The 18613-nt window shown below is 43.3% G+C and overlaps 1 protein-coding gene across 2 annotated transcripts in view; it reads right to left on the reverse strand.

Annotated features, from left to right (window-relative positions):
* RERE (arginine-glutamic acid dipeptide repeats) overlaps positions 1–18613 on the reverse strand; it is a 464477-nt gene that overhangs the window by 359351 nt on the left and 86513 nt on the right. The gene's annotated exons all lie outside the window — the stretch shown is intronic.

Raw genomic sequence — 18613 nt, forward strand, 5'->3', positions numbered from 1 at the left:
AGCGGCCTTGTTTGGTGTCCCGACTACATTTCTGAACTCAATTTTCCTTACAGCGCGAGAATCCTCTAAGTCCTCTGTTTCCAACTCTTCGATCGCTTTTCAAGAGAAAGCGCCATCTGCTAGATGAGGCACAGCTTAAACTAAGCTTATACTCATATAGCTAATAATGGCAAAACAAATGCTCACTCCTTACCATGTGGCTGTAAACACATAACCACTGTTACCACAATCCAGACTCCTCCACTAATTCAATTTTTTGTGCACCTAAACAGAATTTCTGACCATTAATTTAAAATTAGTATCTTCCCCATCCCTGATAAAGTCTGGTAAAAATCTATCAACTTGTTAAGATTTTATTAAAATTTAGTTAAACTACATTCATTCACACCATGTAGTCGCTATAGGTAAGAGCCAGGATCATCGTCCTCTTTTTTTTTTTTTTTTTTTTTTTTTTGACAGGCAGAGTGGACAGTGAGAGAGAGAGACAGAGAGAAAGGTCTTCCTTTGCCGTTGGTTCACCCTCCAATGGCTGCCGCGGTAGGCGCGCTGCGGCCAGCGCACCGAGCTGATCCAAAGCCAGGAGCCAGGTGCTTACCCTAGTCTCCCATGGGGTGCAGGGCCCAAGCACTTGGGCCATCCTCCACTGCACTCCCTGGCCACAGCAGAGAGCTGGCCTGGAAGAGGGGCAAACGGGACAGGATCCGTGCCCTGACCGGGACTAGAACCCGGTGTGCCAGCGCCGCAAGGCGGAGGATTAGCCTAGTGAGCTGTGGCGCCGGCCGGATCATCGTCCTCTTAAAGAAGATACTCTGCAGGAAACTTTTTAAAACATAATTCCTATAAAATATGAACTCAAAGCATTAAGCTCACTTAGTGTCAACCCAAAGTAGAAAGTTACAAGTTCACAATTTAAATGATCACCTTTGGTATCTTCATTATTACAACTTTTCACTTTCCAAGTAAGTTTCAGGGAACTCTCAAATGACTTTATAAATGATAATTAACCTTACAAGCCCCAGAAAGGGCAGGCAGAGACATTTAGACAGATGGGGGGAGGGGGTCCAAAGTAGAACCCAGGGGTCCTGCCTTGTTGGCACAATATGCACACTGACATGTACATCTGATATTTAAAGATCATTCTGTTGATCACTTTTTGAAGAAAAGTTATTCTATAGGAGATAAAAATATCTAAGTTACTACTAATACACACGTGGACTGAGAGCAAGAGCTGACAAAGTCAGGAATCTGCCCCACTGTGAGTGGCCGGGATCGACACAGACTGAAGGTGGTCTGCAGTGCTCCTCCTGCCCCGCCACAGGGTCTACCAGACGCCACTCCACAGCGGCAGCCCCTGACGGGACCTGTGCCTGAAAACCTGCTTCATAACCAATGGCTCTGATACCACTCCTTGTATGCCAGAAATGGAGTCAGCCCGAAGGCCCACGACAAAAGCCACTCCTGTGGCATCCATTCTCCACCCAGCACCACCCGGTACCCGGCATTTTGGAAGACAGTGCTTCCAAAGTCCTGCGTTACACTGAGTTGGAAAAGGCTGGAGAGAACCCACTGCTCTATTCTGAATTCCTGCTCTGCCTGGTCTCTTGGGGATCCCAAATATTTGGAGAGCATTTATGACACACCCACCCAGTTACACCAGCCATTCCCCTTCCCCAGGCTGCAGGGTTCTCCTGGGGCCTGCACTTCTTCCCACTGTAGCAGGAATAACCTGCTGTCTCTTGCGCACATGCACACATACACACACAGGCAGCGCACACACACATACACACACAGGCAGGCATACACAGGCACACACACAGGAAGGCACACACATACATACCCACACACAGGCACATACACACATACACACAGGCACATACACACAGGCACACGCACAACTGGAAGCCTGCTCCTCCTCTTGTTCTGAGGTCAAATCTCACTGCTTCAGAGAAGCCTACGTGGAGGCCCCATTCCAGATCAATCCTTCTGCTCCAAGTTCTCACACAGCTGTGTCCCTTCCTTGAAAACACTGACCTGTGTAATTCACTGCTGTGATTTTCTGATTAATGCCCACAGACCCTTCTAGATAATCAGTTCCTGGGGAGAAGTTTCCATGTTTGTTCATCGTCCAGTATTGGTGCCAACCACCCAAATCTATGAAGTGAGGACTACCACCTTCATTTTGTATATTTTATATATCTCATATATTCTCTGCACATTTCTTAGCACAAATTTTTTGTGCACCTAAACACCCAGCCTACCTAAATAAGTACCATCTATGCAAACAAGACTGCATCTTTCACTAACCTTTAAAAGTACAGATAGTAAAAAAGAAGAATTTTATCCCCACTTTATAGAGATGTAAATAATTATGCCTACAGTTACTCATAAAAACACTAAGACTCTAACCAGGGTTCTATCTGCAAGTGCACTTTTCTTTACAAGAGTAAGCCATCATTAATTTATTTAGGCCAAGTTGTTCCTACTCATCTCACATTTAAGAAATATGCAAACAGCAGCAGGTAAACTTGACAAAAGACTAAATCCTATACACACAGAGAGCAGTATAAGCGACCATGAATCTGAAAGCACTCTATACATTGCTTTGCTTCAAAGCTTCTTGGAATGCAAAAGGAATACCACATTCTGCTGTGCACTAGGAAGGTGGGGACCGTAATCCTTACTTCTCTTGTGAGAGAAGTAACTTTATCTTCAGGGGCTTTTTTTCCTCTTTAAATAAGAAAAATAAAATAAACCTCTATTTCCTTGACTAGGGGCCTGTATAAGAGTTCTTTTGATCTGAGGACTCCCAATCAGTGGTGACAGACCATTCCAAACCCATCCTCAACTCCTCAAAATGAAGAATATGCTTGAGTTTGTAAACCAAGGTATCTGCAGACAAGAAATGGACGTTGATGCAACAGGAACTGTAATTTTCCAAGTCTTCTGCACTTGGAATTAAGAGATTAAAAAATGAAGCCTATTGCCGCTCCTCCCTCCCTTCCCGCCAATGCACACACATTATTATTGTTCAGAGTCCTCTTGGCATTGCCTGGTTCCCACATGATGCTTCCATGGCCTCATCTAGGCGGTTGCTTCCCTTTGTCCTAAGCTCCGTTCCACACAAAATCCACCTCCTGGTTTTCTAACACCCTTCATTTTTCAAAACAACCCTGTCAAGTTGAGTGCCATTAACAGATAATGAGAGGAGACAACAGATGCAGTTAGGAGCAAAGCACTCCATATTCTACAGGCCTCAGCATGCAGCCAAGTGAGCTGACATCTGACTTTATCCTAACAGTTATAATTAAATTCAAAGTCTAGTTAAACTAACATTAAAGCTATGACCAGGAACAGCACACAGGGGAAATGGGAAGCATCACCCGAGTACTGACTGAACAGAGTCAGGTTATTCCAGAACCTTCTCCTACCACTACCGTATCCAATCTATCACTGTCACTATCACAGAAGTAAGAATCCTGGCCACAGGTCAGGCCGGCAGCGTGGGGGCCACTCCCCAAGCCCACCAAAGCAGGTAGAAGGTTGCCTTATTACATTAAAGTCTAAATGGGATCATGTAACGAATAATAACAACTAGTGACATCTGCCAAAATTCAAGTATGGAATTGAGACAATCACCATTCTTTCTGATAATATTTTCTAGTATAATCATTCCAATCAAGTAATTTAGCTCACCTCAGTTTAAAATGTCAAGAAAATGCCCGAGTCCCTCAAGCAAACCGTGACTGAGTCAAGGATTCTGCAAGTGTGAGCGTGGGATGCTGATTCTGCAGAGCACACCATGCAGGAGGGTTCTCTTCTGTACCAATAGGCAGAATACGCCATTAGAATTTTATGCAAAACATCTACTTCTTCCCCTTTACAAACTCAACAAACCAACAAAATTCTAGTTTTTAAAAGAATAATAATATATTTCTTTCTGAAACCCTTTTAGATGTCTTAAAAGTATAGTAATATGGAGCAGGTGTTGTGGCACAGCAGGTAAAGCTGCACCCATGTGGCTTGCATCCCATATGGGCAGCGGTTTGTGTCCTAGCTGCTCCACTTCTGATTCAGCTCCCTGCTAATGGCCTAGGAAAGGCAGCAGGGGATGGCCCAAATGCTTGGATCCCTGCCACCCATGTGAGAGGTCTGGATGAAGCTCCTGACTCCTTCCCCAGCCCTAGCCTCTGGAGTCATCTGAGGAGTGAACAAGTGGATGAAAGATCTCTGTCGCTCTCCCTCTCTGTCTCTCACTCTAACTCTTTCAAATAAAAAACATTTAAAAATAAGAAAGTAATACCTGCTCCTATAGAAAATCCAAACAATCCCATGCTTAACAGGTTGAAGACTCTCCTAGGCTTTCTTCAACAACACAAGCATACAAACATACACACCTACATAAGAACACCATCCACTCTTGTGTGTCTAAGAGTTCATTCTGTTTCAATTTTATTTGACAGCAATGAAATCCTACTATTTTACAGCCACTTGCTTCTCTCCCTTTACATCAGACCACTAATGTCCCATTCCTGCTTAGAGCTGCATAGAATCCTACAGTGTGAGAGCACCATAATTAACACAGTCCCTAATTGAGGCTGCTGTCACATTTTCTTGCTATTGCAAACAAATTTGTTTCAAAAAGAACTTCTCATGTTTTTGTGTAAATACCAGGGGGTTTGAGAGAGTTCATGGAAAACTGAATTATCTTAATTAATTCTATTTTTTCCACATAATTTTTGAAGTCACCCTTGTATGCATTTCTAAATAGAACAGGAACATCTAGCTCAACGGATATGTACTTTTCTAGCCAGATAAATTCAATCAAATTGACCACCAAAAAGCTGGGCCAATTTACACAGCCACCTGTCCCCATAGTCTTATTCTGGTTTTATGTTTCTTTGGTTTGGGATTAAACACTCTCTGCATCTATGACCTGTCTGGCCATTCCTTGTGTCTTTTGACGATGCCTCCTCTAATAGAGGCACTCCCGGCACATCTTCCGGTCACACTATGGTATTTCTTGCCAGTGAGGAGATTCACTCTCAAGCTGTTCCTGTGTTACTGATTCCAAAATTTTATTTTCACAGCTGAGTTTGCTTCTTAGCAACAGACCCACATTTGTAAATTCCCTGTGAGTTCGACCACCATGATATTCTACAGACATTCTCAAATCCTCTACAGAAAATCAGAGTAGAAGTCCGCATGTCCTGGCTTCCCCACAGAGCTCCAGGATATGTCTTTGCCTTGGCGTAAGCATCAACAGCATGCTTTATCATTCTGAACAGGAAATTATGACTTCTATTCAAAAAAGTACCAGAAATCAGAATCAGCACATTAATCATAAAACATTCCTTTAGCTTCGAGAGCTATTATCGCATCTACAGTTCACAATTCTTACAGGTAAATAGCTCAGGCATATACTAACATAGACTCAAACTTCCTAACCACCTACCTATTCAGTTATCCTGTCACCTTCCACTCAGTAACATCTAATGATCTACTCCTATGCTTCCTTATAGGCAAAGGTACTAATGAACAGAAATATAAAATAATTAATCAATTAGGAAGGTGATAATCACATGCACAAAAAAGGACACAGCTATAAGCATATACATTGCACTAACTAGGCAAACAGTGTGTCAGAGAAAACATGAGTTTCTAAAGTCTTTTAATGCCTGAATTTTAGTAAATGTTTCCTTTTCTATTTTTACACATAAAACTTCTGAGTAAAGTTCAGCCAAAATATTACTACTGAAATCTACATAATAAACTCTTCAAAAATAACTAGAAGTGACATCAGGTTATAAAAGTCCAAACGGGCTGGACTTTAGTAAAACTCCTCAATTATAACTTTCCTTTATATTTTATACTTACCAAAACAGCCCCAAAAATACATTTAGGAACAAAAAAATCAGGACCTATGTATGGCATAGCAGGTAAAGCCACCTCCTATGATACTGGCATCACATATGGGTGCTGGTTGGAGTCCTGGTGACTCCACTTCCAATCCAGCTCTCTGGTATGGCCCGAGAGAGCAGTAGAAGATGGCCCAAGTCTCAAGCCCCTGCACCCATGTGGGAGATCCAGAAGAAGCTCCTGGCTCCTGGCTTCAGATTGATGTAGCTCCAGTCATTGAGGCCATCTGGGGAGTGAACCAGCAGTTAGTGGAAGACCTCTCTCTGACTCTGCTTCTCTATAACTCTGCCTTTCAAATAAATAAATAATAAACCTATTATCCTTAAGTCTATTTTCTCTATTACTGTATACCTCAAAATAAACTAAACTCTTTTTAAAAATAAAAATATACACATTTTTTCAGGAAAAATACAGTCTTAAAGGTTTCAAAAAGTTCAATGAAAATGATTTGCCAGTTTCAACATCACAGAAAAGCAATACTAGTCCAGTGGTTTTCTACCTAAAAACTACACCATCAAACAGGATGTGATATACTAGCTACAACAAAAGCAAAAGCCACAGTCTCATCAGTGTTTGGCCTGGGCAACACATGGCGATTGCTTGTCTTTCCCTGAGGGTGAGAGGTGAGAATTGTCAGGACAAACGCTGAACTTCCATTCTAGAGTTTAATTTTAACCGACTGGAAAAACCAAATATTTAGGCTGAAGGAAATACAACTTAGGACAAAGGAAGACACGGGCTAATTTCTAACATTTACATCACCTGATTAATCTTAATAATAAAATCTAAACACTGGTCACCTCCTCCAATCTTCAGAATAAGCAAACTGCAGGGAAAACTTGGAGCGCCCAGTCAGCTGACTGCGGTCTGTTTAAACAATCCCGATGTAAAGCATGTTCATTCTCACAAGTGAAAGGAACTGACTGCCAAATGCTTCCTTTACAATCTCTCCAGAATAGGGTGGGTCCTTTAATGGGAGATTTTCCTGACATTCCAATTGTAGCAGACATTGAACAAACAGAGACACATTAAAAGCTGACCTGGTTCTATTATCTTTTATTGAAGGCCTAGCAAAGACCAGCTGGGAGTCCTGCACTATTTACATTTTTCAGTGCGTTAATCACTTTTATTCTCAAGGGCTTTCCAAAAATTCAATAGATTTCTTTTAAATAAAAATATCCACAGGATGTAACCATAGCTGTATTGGTCTTTCTCTCAGGAAGGTCAGAAAAGCTTTAAAAACAGGAAGTGTGCACTACAAGGTGGAGAAATGTTTGTGTTAGCAGGCTGGGCTCCGTGGCTGCAGACTGCAGCCAGGTGTTACAGAGGACCCCAGCGGACACTTTCCAGTCAAGGATTAATGTCCCTGAGCAAAAGGCCAAAAAGGTGTCCAGATTATGAGAAAAGCACATTATCCTAAAATAAGACTTGTTACAAAATCTTTACCATAAATCTTGCAAGATGCCTTCAACAATACATAGGAGCTAATGGAGTAACTAGAGAAGAAAATGGTTTATCTTTTGTGATCATTTAAAATGGCTAACAGCTTCATGGAAACAATTAGCTGTGAGGCAAAGAGCAGATCTTCCCACTTCAGACACACTTTCTGTTGAGTATCTCATGTTTAATCATCATACTAATACTAATCATTGTAATCAAATGAAATGACAATCTTTCTTGAATAAAAACTCTTACTAAAAAAATTAACTCAATTTAGATAAATTTTTTTAAAAATGTACCCCCAACAAAATGGTTGGTTTCTACTTTAAAGTTTGTGGAGTTTTTTAGTTGGCTGGTTGTTATATTTCTGGAAAGGAAAAGCAATGGTGGTACGGGTAGACAGTGGAGGAAGAAAGAGATCTTTTATCACTTTGTTTACTCGCCAGTTGCTGGGGACCAGCCAGGAGCTAGGAACTAGATCTGGGTCTCCCATATAAGTAGCAGGAAAGCAAGTACTTACGTTGTCATCTGCTGCCTCCCAAGGAGCACATTGGCAGGAAGCTGGAATCCAAAGTGGAGGCAGAACTTGTACCCAGGCACTCCAACATGGAGGCAGATGTTCCAAACAGCAGCTTAACCTGCAGGACCACAACCTCTGCCCTGGTTTCCACTTTCAAGGAAAAATTTTTAAATAATTTTAAAACTCCATCAGAATGCCAAACATATTCATCATATACCCAACATCAAAATACAACTTGGTGATTCTGTTCTTTATCCTTTGTTTACATGGGCAATCAAAAAGAGTAACTTTTTCATTCTTGTACTCTATTCTATATGGAATTAAATGTTATATTATGGAAACTTTAAAACAAAAACACCAAATATTGTAAAACAGACATATCAATTTAAAATAAATTTGGCTTTCAAAGGGTACTGTTTAGAAAATCATAGTATCACACAATACTGTGCTTGCTTTAAAACACAAAAACAGGCAGGTGTTTGGTGCAGGGGTTAAGACATATCCTGGGCCGGCGCCGCGGCTTAACAGGCTACTCCTCCGCCTGTGGCACCGGCACACCGGGTTCTAGTCCCGGTTGGGGTGCCAGATTCTGTCCCGGTTGCCCCCCTTCCAGGCCAGCTCTCTGCTATGGCCCGGGTAGGCAGTGGAGGATGGCCCAAGTCCTTGGGCCCTGCACCCGCATGGGAGACCAGGAGAAGCACCTGGCTCCTGGCTTTGGATCAGCACGATGCGCCGCCCGCTGCGGCCACTGGAGGGTGAACCAACGGCAAAAAGGAAGACCTTTCTCTCTGTCTCTCTCTCTCTATCCACTCTGCCTGTCAAAAAAAAAAAAAAAAAAAGACATATCCTGGCTCCATTCCTGATTTCAGTTTCCTGCTAATGCACCTGGTAGGAAGTAACAGATGATGGCTCAAGTTCTTGGGTCCTGGCCATGTGGGAGATCCAGACTGTTATGGGTTCCAGGCTTCAGCCTGGCCAAACCCTGGCTCTTCACAGGCATCTTTTGATTGGTGTCTGCCCACTCCTCCCCTCTATCAAAAATGAAAATAAATAAAATACACTTAGGGGCCAGTTATGTGCATACCAAGTTAAGCCTCGGCCTACAGTGCCAGCATCCCAGATGGGCAGTGGTTCAAGTCCCAGCTGTTCAACTACAGAGCAAATTCCCAGCTGATGTGCCTAGGAAAGGGACCTGCCACCCACATGGGAAACCTAGAAGAAGCTCCTGGCTTCGGCCTGGCCCAGCCCTGGTCTTCGCAACCATGTGGGGAGTGAACCAGTAGGTGGAAGATCTCTCTGTTTCTCCTCCTTCTCTCTCTCTCTCTCTCTCTCTCTCTCTCTCTCTCTCTGTAACTATGCTTTTCAAATAAATAAATCTTTAAAAAAATAATAAGTGCTGGTGCTGTGGCATAGTGGGCTAAGCCTCCACCTGCTGCACAAGAATCCCATATGGGCGCCGGTTCATGTCCCAGCTGCTCCTCTTCCAATCCAGCTCTCTGCTTTGGCCTGAGAAATCAGTAGAAGATGGATGAGGCCATTTGAGGAGTGAACCACAGGATGGAAGATCTTTCTCTCTTACTCTCCCTCTCTCTGTCTGTAGCTCTACCTCTCAAATAAATAAATAAATCTTTAAAAAAGAATAAAAATGATAATAAAATACAAACACAAAGGGCTATTACCACAAAACCTTATTTGCCCAAGCCATGGCAAGAAAAAAATAAATCAAAGATTTTTTTCTATTTGATAGTTACAGCGACCTTAACCTTTTCTCATGTTTGATTCCACGAACATTCTCCAGGAGAGACTGAACAAGGGAGTAAGATGGCATTCCCTCAGCCTCCTCCCTCTCCTGTCTACAACTTCTTTCAAAGGCATCACCTGAATAATTACCAACCCTAAAAGATCCCTACTGGGTTTCATTTTAGGGGACCCTAAATTATTATTAACCTGATTTAACTATTAACCTGATTTCTTTCCTGGAAATTAGAAGACAACAGAGCAATATCCCCAAAATTCTGAAGAAAAATAGCATCTGGCCTAAAATTCTATACCCAGCCAAACTATGGGTGAAGTACAAAATAAAGCCATTTTCATATACATACACAGCCTGACAACTTTCATTTCCCATGTACCCTTCTCAGGAAGATCACTGACAAACAAGAGAGAGAACCAAACAGAAATCCATGAGAAAAACTTCTCAAAGGGATGTCCTGAATGACATGAAAAGAAAGACCCCTTCCCACTGCAAGGCAGCATCAAGACAAAGGCTCCCGGAGGACACACCCAAAAGTGACCCGCTGATCATTTCCCATTATCTTTCTGCTGGAAAATATGATTTAGAGATAGAAATACACAAAACTAAGCAAAGAAACAAAAAAAGGAGAGAAAATTATTACTTCTAAGGAAAGAAACTGAACAAGTTACACAAGAAATGCTATAACAATATATGTCCTGCTATAATAATATATTCAATACTGATTAATTGCAAACTGAAGTGATCTCATTGAGAAAATGGTGAAGAAAGTAGGTGATATTAAAAGGCTGAATCTTCACTTCTCATTTAATGAACTCAGCAAGTAACATCTAAAATAGAAAATGAAAGCATAAGCATGCTCTCTAGCAATCCTTTTTTAAAAATATTTATTTATTTACTGAAAGGCACAGTGACAGAGACAGAGACAGAGAGAGGATGAAAACAAACTTCCCTCTGCTGGTTCACTCACCAGAAGGCCACTGTGCTGGGTCTGGGCCAGGCCAAAGCCAAGAGCTAGGAATTCTACCCTGGTCTCCCACATGGTGGCAGTGACCCAAGCACTTGGTCCTTCTGCTGCTTTCCCAGGTACACTAGTAGGGAGCTGGTTCCAAAGCAGAGCAGCCAGGACTTGAACCAGTGTCCCAAGCAGCAGCTTAACCTACTGAACCACAACGCTGGCCCCTCCACCAACAATCTGGAGGTGAATAATATAAGAAATGATTTTAAAAGTTAAAACTGTTTTACCAGGGCCAATGCTATGCCAGCATCCCTATGGGTGCTGGTTCTAGACCCAGCTGCTCCACTTCCGATCCAGCTCTCTGTTTTGGCCTGGGAAAGCAGCAGAAGATGGCCCAAGTCCTTGGGCCCCTGCACCCATACAGGAGACCCAGAAGCAGATCCTGGCTCCTGGCTTCAGATTGGCCCAGCTCCCGCCACTATGGCCATTCAGGGGTGAGCCAGTGGATGGAAGACCTCTCCTCTCTCTCTCTCTCTCTCTCTCTCTCTCTCTCAGCCTCTGCCTCTCTGTAACTTCGTCTTTCAAATAAATAAATAAATCTTTAAAAAAAAATTACAGGCTAATCATGAGGTCAACAACTGTTTTCAGTATCTCTCAAACAATGGCTTGTGTCTGGTGAGAATACTGCTGAATTTTAATGCTATTGTTTTGTCAAAAAAAGTGCTTACATACACTTCACCAGTTCATTAATAATCCTCTAAGAAGATCTAAATTAAAACTTGGCAAGCAGTTTCTCATCAAACAAAATTTGCTTTAGTTCTGGTTTGTTAGAACTAAATGTGCCAAGTGGCAAATTAAGATGTAAAAACACACTTTAAGGGTTATGCTTTGAAGGGATCCAATGACTCAAACAGAGGTATCATTAGGCAGTAGCAAAACAAACACTAGGATACCTATTTCACTGGCAAGCTGTTGGGTTTCAGATGGATAATTTTACGATGACCACCAAGAGCTATTAGGATAAACTTGAAAGGAGACAGACACACACTCCCCTAGATTTCCATCAGAGAACTAAAAAGTAACCAGAATGGATTCCATTCTCAGTATTAAACATGATCAAAAGAGTCCAGTAATTTGCATAAAAACCACCATTGTGCCGACCATACTGTGTGGGAACACTGACATGTGCACTCCAAGTGGTGACTGAAAAATCAATTAAGTAGTGGGAAAGGGCTTGCAGCAACATTCAGACTAAAAATAATCCATTTACAGGAGAGTGGTTTAAGAAAAGCTGGCTAAACTATAATCAAAGTCTGTATTTCCAGTTCCAACAGTAAACACAGTTGTTAAGAGCGGTTAACACACAAGACTGTAAGCAGATGCAATTTCGAGTAACAAACATCTGTTTCACCAAGTTTCCTTGTCAAAGCCTCCATTTCATGGTCAGAAAGAACGAGAGGAAGAACAAGAGCTAGGCCAACACAGGAAAGAGAGTTTATGTAAGGGAGTGTCAGGCCTTGCAAGTAAATCCCTAAAATTATAAATTCTGAAGCAGTTAAATTTCTAGAACTTTACAAATTTTCTTTAAAAACAGGGTCGAGTGAGAATGCAGCCTCTTCCGTGTTAGACCCCACCACACTGAAGAAGGGTAAAGTGAAGAGAACCAGGCAAAATACAGGGTCTGGCAGGCACTGCCTAGAAAAACAGGTTGAGAGCCCAGGAATTCTCTGACCTCACACATGACACTAGCCAGGTGAATTTTTGTTTCTCTTTTTGGTTCTATGGATAAAACTGTTTCACTTCCAGTGTGTTTTTCTGGGTGGTTTTAAAGGGTGAGGAGATACCACCTAGGCGTTGGCTGTCACTGAATTGCCCAGGCCAGCAATTTATCCTAGTGATGAAGGGCTCCAGCTCTGGGGTCAGACACCAGAGTGCTCCCTGCTCTACAATTTACTAACACAGTAACCTTGGGGCAGGGCACATATGCTCATCTCTAAATCTCCATATGCAAATCTGGAAAGTGTGATTAATAAGAGTGCCTACTCCACAAGGTTATCACAATGATGAAATGAACTAATTCAAGGGAAGGCTGATCATAGTGCCAACCCCACAGGAAATGCTCCATGAACACTGGGCATTATTAGCATTGAAATCGTGATCTCTGCCATGAACCCACCAGCAAGAACATGACTAAAACAATCAGCCAATGGCCCCATCAGTTTGATCAGCAATCACTGTGTATAAAGCACATCACCCTGTTGGGGGGAGAAGCAGCAAAATCAGCATCTTGCTTTGCATTTATGTTACCACCACTGCTACATTATTTATATGATCAGAGAAGGAGAGTGTGTCTGGGCAGATGCTTGGCTGGGTCCTGCAAGCAGAGCATCTATCACAAAAGGCAGTGCCTGTCTCTGCAACCAACCCTTCTCCTGCCTCTCCCTCCCATCAGCACTTGCTCCACGGAGAGTGCAGCAGAGCCACACAGTGGCCAAGCAATGTCAAAACACTACTGCTATAGCATTCTGTGCAGTGATTTTGAGGAAATGAAGTGATCCATCACTAAATGACTCTTTGTTACAAATGTATGTCCTTAAGGCACTGATAATGTCCAAAGGAGCCAGGCTGCATTTCAGACAAGAAGCCGGTGAGGAGTGCTGATGCGTTCCCAGCAGGCACTCTAGGTATATACTGACTAAAGCAGAACAGGACTGTTAACAGCAATTTAAATAATATAAAGACAGAGGACAAATAATGGAGACATCTGCCCGATAAGTAAGAGCAAAGACACATCTTTACCAATGAAAGGGTTTCTACAGAGTCTTAAGTGTTACATTCGAATAATTTTCCTCATTTCTACTTTCTGAAGACAAGGAAAACCAGGCAATGGACTTAAAGATGTCAAAGTTCTCAAAACATCTGAAATAACTTATTTACAAGACCACGTATCTACTACCAGTCCAGAGAGTAAAAGAGTCATTCCTCCCTTCTCACTACCACCTCGCTGCCCTCCATCTAATTCTGGGACATTTCTCTCACACTTAAACGTACTTTCTTATAAGCTGATATTCACAGTAAAAGAATCCACTTCAGGACACACAGCATGGTTTATTCTCAAATCTTCCTCAGTAATTTATTCAATCATTAAAGAAGCTAACTTGGCCTACTGTGTGCCAGATGCTTTTTTTTTTGGGGGGGGGGGGGACAGGCAGTTAGAGAGAAAGGTCTTCCTTTCCATTGGTTCACCCCCTCAAATGACCACTACGCCAGCACTGTGCCGATCCGAAGCCCCAGGAGCCAGGTGCTTCCTCCTGGTCTCCCATGCAGATGCAGGGGCCCAAGGACCTGGGCCATCCTCCACTGCCCTCCCGGGCCACAGCAGAGCACTGGACTGGAATAAGAGCAACCGGGACAGAATCCGGCACCCCAACTGGGACTAGAACCCAGGGTACTGGCGCCGCAGGCAGAGGATTAGCCTAGTGAGCCGCGGTGCTGGCCGCCAGATGCTGTATTCATTCAACAAACAAGTATAGAGCAGACACTGTTTCTAAGCACTTGCAAGGCATGGGTGATTAAAACAGGGTCCTGACCTCATGAAACTTACATTCTGTAATGAAAAAAAAAAAAAGTTAACCAACAAATTTAATAAAGATATTACATGATATCCAAAAGCAGAGCAAGACAGGATTCCGTGTGTGTAGAATGTAGGGCACCATCTCCAAGTATTAAAATAGGTAGGCAGAGGAGAGCTCACTGAGAAATGAAATCTGGGCCAAGCCTTATGGAGACGAGGAAACTGCCAAGAGCACAGAGCTGACAGGCAGAGGGAAGTCACAGGGCACAATGGGGGAGAAGGGTGACAGCCCTCAGCAGCAGGTTAGGCCACCTGTCAGAGGAAGCCTCATCAGCTACCACAGGACTGTTACAACTGTGTCATCCAAGAGGAGACAAAAAGCATACATCCCAAAATAAGTATATTTGTAAGTAAAATACATCCAGGTCCTACTAAAACTAGAAGCATGAGTTTTAGGATTTCTCCTGCTCTCCTACGGGTCATCACATTACTTTGAAGACACTGCCCCAAGAAATTCCAGCTCTTTAGAGTTTGCAGGGTTAGCTCCATGTTCTCACCACCCCTCACCAAGGCCTGAGACTACAACACAAGATTCCAGAAGCACTGAACTGGAAGGGTTTGGGATTTTCCTACCCCAGAGATTCTTAAAACCTCTTCTGAGTAGAAGTGAAACATCTGACCAGAGCCCATGAATCTGGCAACTCGGTCTCACACCTGTTTTCTCTTGGTGGAAGGTCTGCTGGCCCCCATAAGAAATTTTAATCACACTCTGGCAAATATGCTGATCTTTCTGACAGTTTAAACATGTGAAACAGGTCTCTCAGTGCTAGTTAGTATCAAACCTCAAAATTGAATCACCTTATTAATGTAGTTTCACCTCTGTCTTGACAGCAATGACAGAAATAATCACATACATTAAATGCTAACAGCTTTTTTCCCACATTAATTTATAACTCCATTTTTATGAACCTATTTTTGTTTTTTTTATTTAATAAAGATTTATTTTTATTTTATTATTTGAAATGCAGAATCACACAGAGAGAAATATCTTCCACCCATTGGTTCATTCTTCAAATGATCATAATGATTGCAGCTACACCAGGCCAAAGCCAAGGGCCAGAAGCTTCATCTGGATCTCTCATGTGGATGCAGGGGCCCAAGCACTTGGACCATCTTCCATTGCTTTCTCAGGCCATAGCAGAGAGCTGGATAGGAAGTGGAATAGCTGGGACTCAAATCAGCACTCATATAGGATGCCAGCACTGCAGGTGGAGGCTTTACCTGCTATGCCACAATGTCAGTCCCTAAGTTTGTTTTGTTTTGTTTTGTTGGTTTGTTTTTGTTTTTGTTTTTGTTTTTTGACAGGCAGAGTGGACAGTGAGAGAGACAGAGAGAGAGAAAGGTCTTCCTTTTGCCGTTGGTTCACCCTCCAATGGCCGCTGCGGCCGGTGTGCTGCGGGCAGCACGCCGCGCTAATCCAAAGGCAGGAGCCAGGTGCTTATCCTGGTCTCCCATGGGGTACAGGGCCCAAACACTTGGGCCATCCTCCACTGCACTCCCTGGCCACAGCAGAGAGCTGGCCTGGAAGAGGGGCAGCTGGGACAGAATCCGGCGCCCCAACGGGGACTAGAACCCGGGATGCCGGCACCGCAAAGCAGAGGATTAGCCTATTGAGCCGTGGTGCTGGCTTGTTTTGTTTTTTAAAGACTTATTTATTTATTTGAAAGTCAAAGTTAGAGAGAGATGGAGACAAAGACAGAAAGATCCTCCATCCACTGGTACACTTCCCAAGTGGCCACAACAGCTAGGACTGGGTCAGGCCAAAGCCTGAAGATGCAGGGCCCAAGCACTTAGGCCATCCTCCACTGCCTTCCCAGGTGCATTAGCAAGGAGTTGGAAAGGAAGTGGAACAGCTGGAACTCAACACCAGGACAGGATGCTGGCATTATGAGCTGCAGCTTAACCTGCTTCACCACAATGCTGGCCCCAGTTAGTTTCATTTCTGTTGTATCTACTTTTATAGTTACCCTCTATTTATCCACTTATAGTTTATATTTATGAAAGCAGCTTTTTAATATTACAAGTAACACAAAAATTTATTTTAAATATGTTAAGTAGAAAAAGTTTGGGTTTTAAAAATGTCAGATGACACTGCTGGTTCTGTGTACAGAATGAGCAGAAATCACGACCATCTATGCAGTAAGCACCTGATATCGAGGAAACAGAACCATGAAAGGAAGTTCCAACTGGCAGACACCCAAAGGAAGAGGCTCTGCTTTATCTTGTCTATACCTCCAGCACCATGCAGTTATGGAATAAATGACAGTGGTGGAGTCATACTCTGAACCCAGACCTCTTCCGCTGTAACAGTTCATATCCTATCCTATCTCCTCCTGGTGAGTCTCAGTCTTCATTCCAAGAGCAGAGGAGCTTTTTAAAAATATTATTGCCTGGACTCAAAGAATGACAAACTCCCTAAACAGCACTCTGGCCTCAGAAACAGCCCTTAAGGCATTCGATCTGGTTTAAAAGCCCATGAAAGCATTTCAGGTATGGAAAGCCAAGACTCTGTGGCAAAAAATGACCTACATCAAAGATCTCTGTGAGTGAGATTCCAGGAGAAAGAATGGGCCATCAAAGAAGGAGGTACCTTTCTCTGAAGAGAGGAGAGAACTTCCACTTTGATTATGGCCCTGTCTAAATACTGACAAAGTTTGTAGACTCAAAAGGCTTCCATAGCCTTGGCAGCTCATGACAAGAGCCACAGGTGATCACTGACCTCATAAATAAGAGTGTCAATTGTTAAATCAACAACAGGAGTCATTGTGCACTTGCTCCCATGTAGGATCTCTGTCCTGAATGTGTTGTACTATGAGAATTAACAGTAAGACTAGTCTTCAAACAGTACTTTATACTTCGTGTGTCTGTGTGGGTGCAAACTGTTGAAATCTCTACTTCATATAGAGTTGTTCTTCTATATATAAAGTTAATCAAAAATGAATCCTGGGGCCGGCGCCGCGGCTCAATAGGCTAATCCTCCACCTGTGGCGCTGGCACACCAGGTTCTAGTCCCGGTCAGGGCATCGGATTCTGTCCCTGTTGCTCCTCTTCCAGGCCAGCTCTCTACTATGGCCCGGGAGTGCTGTGGAGGATGGCCCAAGTGCTTGGGACTTGCACACGGATGGGAGACCAGGAGAAGCACCTGGCTCCTGGCTTTGGATCAGTGCGGTGCGCCAGCCGCAGCGCACCGGCCGCAGCGGCCATTGGAGGGTGAACCAACAGCAAAGGAAGACCTTTCTCTCTGTCTCTCTCTCTCTCTCTCTCACTGTCCACTCTGCCTGTCAAAAATTCTTTAAAAAATAATAAAAATTAAAAAATAAAAATAAAAATAAATGAATCTTGGGGCCGGTGCTGTGGCACAGCCGGTTAACACCCTCGCCTGAACCACCAGCATCCCATGCAGGTGCCAGTTCTAGTCCTAGCTGCTCCTCTTCCAATTCAGCTCTCTGCTATGGCCTGGGATAGTAGTGGAAGATGGCCCAAGTCCTTGGGCCCCTGCACCCACATGGGAGACCCGGAAGAAGCTCCTGGCTCCTGGCTTCGGATTGGCACAGCTCCAGCCGTTGCGGCCATCTGGGGAGTGAACCAGCAGATGGAAGACCTCTCTCTCTCTCTCTCTGTAACTCTTTCAAATAAATAAAATAAATCTTTTTTTAAAAATGAATCTTAATGAAAAATGGGATGGGAGGAGTAGGAGGTGGGACAGGGAGGGCGGGGGGGGGGGGGGGACTGCTATATTCCAAAAGCTGTACCTATGAAATTTATATTTATTAAATAAAAGCTTTCTTTAAAAAATACTACTGCCTGGTGTCTGAAAGCAGGGTCCCTTCAGTATTTAGAAAGCTCCCCTGGGCAACTGCAATATGCAACTACAGACACAAAACACTGCACCATAACAACTAAACAATCAGTCATGTATGATCAGGGTTATGCTGGGTCAAGTACAGTGCCTAGAACCAGACAACTTAACCCAGTCTAAAGCCCTTGAGATGATTTACTGAGACTTGAGAAACTGAGAAGAAATCAGCTAAACTATATATTCTAAACAGAGGGACTAGCATATGTTAAGTACCCACAAGTAACAGCCTGCATGATAAATTTTAAAAACTCACTTTCAGGGAGGATGCTTGGTCTAGAAGTTAAGATACCAAATTAAGGGGCCGGCACTGTGCTATAGCGGGTAAAGTATCCCATGTGGGCACTGGTTTGAGTCCCAGCTGCTCCTCTTCAGATCCAGCTTTCAGCTACAGCCTGGGATAGCAGCAGAAGATGGCCCAAGTGTCTGGGCCCCTGAACCCGCATGGGAGACCCAGAAGAAGCTCCTAGTTTTGGATCAGCTCAGCTCCAGCCATTGCAGCCATTTGGGGAGTAAACCATCAGATGAAAGACCTC

The sequence above is a fragment of the Lepus europaeus genome, chromosome 5 (genome assembly GCF_033115175.1).
Source record: "Lepus europaeus isolate LE1 chromosome 5, mLepTim1.pri, whole genome shotgun sequence".
Taxonomy (NCBI): Eukaryota; Metazoa; Chordata; class Mammalia; order Lagomorpha; family Leporidae; genus Lepus; species Lepus europaeus.